A 2,285-nucleotide genomic window follows, 5' to 3' on the forward strand; every position below is an offset into this window, starting at 1 on the left:
ACTCTAAGTTAACAGCACACACCAGGCCTACTCCGGGGTATCTGGCTAGAAATCTTTTCCTCTGGTCGCGCTTCAGCCATTCGATGAGGGCCAGTCTCGTGCTTCTTAAGTTGCCTCGCTCATGCCCAAAAAGAATTCTGGGTAATTCTGCCATTCCATGACAAGGCAAGACTCCCGATTCTCATTTTAGATATAGAGATATTTTTATAAGTGTCGGGCCACCCAGTCCTACCAGCAAAATACCGCATCGATCGAAGTCTTTAGCTTTCAGAACTTGCGCAAATTGTATCGATAGGTCCTGGAATTCGTCCACAGAAAGGCCAGAGAGACAACTTCACTCGTGAACCGCCATGTTTACAACAGAGCATTTTAGGCGTCACAGTCTGCATGAAACCATCTCTCACCTCTGTCTCGAGAAGACCAGACACGCACGGTTCTTACGTTACGTTTATGCCTGTAGAATCGTGAATTGAAATGTCAATTGCTGGTAAAGACCAGCGTGTTAATTGTTTTGGTAGGCTAGGTATCGGAGAGCCGCAGAACATTTACGCATGCGCTGACGGAACGTTTGAACAAGAGAGAAAAACGCAGTACCTCCAGACATAGCGCTGGAGCGTCGTACCAAACGAGTCATCCCGGGATTTCGGCCCGTGCGATCGCTTTTGGACGCAGTTGGCCCTTCGCTGCTTTCTGCTACCGACCTTGCCTCCCGGTACGGCATTGAGGGAGAGATATGTCGGCCCCTAAACCATATGTGACAAATCCCACGCCTACTCACAGCTCCAAACCGCCCTTGTCAATATAGCGTAAGAATACGATCGCTTATATATTCAAAAGAGGAGTCATTTTCTCTCTTATATGGTAAACACTGGAGTCGCAGATTACAAAGTGTGCGCACGCGCCCTGCAAAAGGTAACATACATACTTTCATCTCGAATTTTCAGAATAACAACAGGAGCTAATGTCTTGGAGGCATTACATTCGCAGCTAAAATACATAGCATATACAGATACATCCTAAATACATAATATTTAAAGATATTTTTATTAAAAAGAAAAGCCGCTGTACAAAATGCGGCCGTGGATTCTCTTTTAAAAACCAGTAAACTCATAGGTACGGATAAAATCAGGTAGCGCATTCCGCAATTTAGCTGATACGTCAGAAAAAAGAACTAAGACCATAGCTGGTTGTTCTAGGTTTATTGAGGGACAGAAAGTAATTTACGCTAAGATCATGCATAGGAAGAGGACGGGAGAGAAAACGTATTTTTCATATAAGCAGAAAAACCCATTTTTTTTGTTTCAAAATAAACATGAAACATACTTTTATAAAGTAAGATGAGGAAATTTTGAATGCGCTTATTGCATAGAGATGTAGAGTTTGACTTTAGTAGTAAGAGGACAGGTGATCTGCAAATATAAATCTCGTCATTCCCTTATTTCCATTATGCCGTTTCTTTGACACGAGCTAGATTACAGTGAAATGAAAGCACAACTTTCTCGCCAATTTTCTATGATAAAAACTTGTTCAGAAATCCAGACTCTAAGTTAACAGCACACACCAGGCCTACTCCGGGGTATCTGGCTAGAAATCTTTTCCTCTGGTCGCGCTTCAGCCATTCGATGAGGGCCAGTCTCGTGCTTCTTAAGTTGCCTCGCTCATGCCCAAAAAGAATTCTGGGTAATTCTGCCATTCCATGACAAGGCAAGACTCCCGATTCTCATTTTATATACATATATATTTTTATAAGTGTCGGGCCACCCAGTCCTACCAGCAAAATACCGCATCGATCCAAGTCTTTAGCTTTCAGAACTTGCGCAAATTGTATCGGTAGGTCCTGGAATTCGTCCACAGAAAGGCCAGAGAGACAACTTCACTCGTGAACCGCCATGTTTACAACAGAGAATTTTAGGCGTCACAGTCTGCATGAAACCATCTCTCACCTCTGTCTCGAGAAGACCAGACACGCACGGTTCTTACGTTACGTTTATGCCTGTAGAATCGTGAATTGAAATGTCAATTGCTGGTAAAGACCAGCGTGTTAATTGTTTTGGTAGGCTAGGTATCGGAGAGCCGCAGAACATTTACGCATGCGCTGACGGAACGTTTGAACAAGAGAGAAAAACGCAGTACCTCCAGACATAGCGCTGGAGCGTCGTACCAAACGAGTCATCCCGGGATTTCGGCCCGTGCGATCGCTTTTGGACGCAGTTGGCCCTTCGCTGCTTTCTGCTACCGACCTTGCCTCCCGGTACGGCATTGAGGGAGAGATATGTCGGCCCCTA

Source organism: Montipora capricornis, chromosome 9 (genome assembly GCF_036669925.1).
Source record: "Montipora capricornis isolate CH-2021 chromosome 9, ASM3666992v2, whole genome shotgun sequence".
NCBI classification, from domain to species: Eukaryota; Metazoa; Cnidaria; class Anthozoa; order Scleractinia; family Acroporidae; genus Montipora; species Montipora capricornis.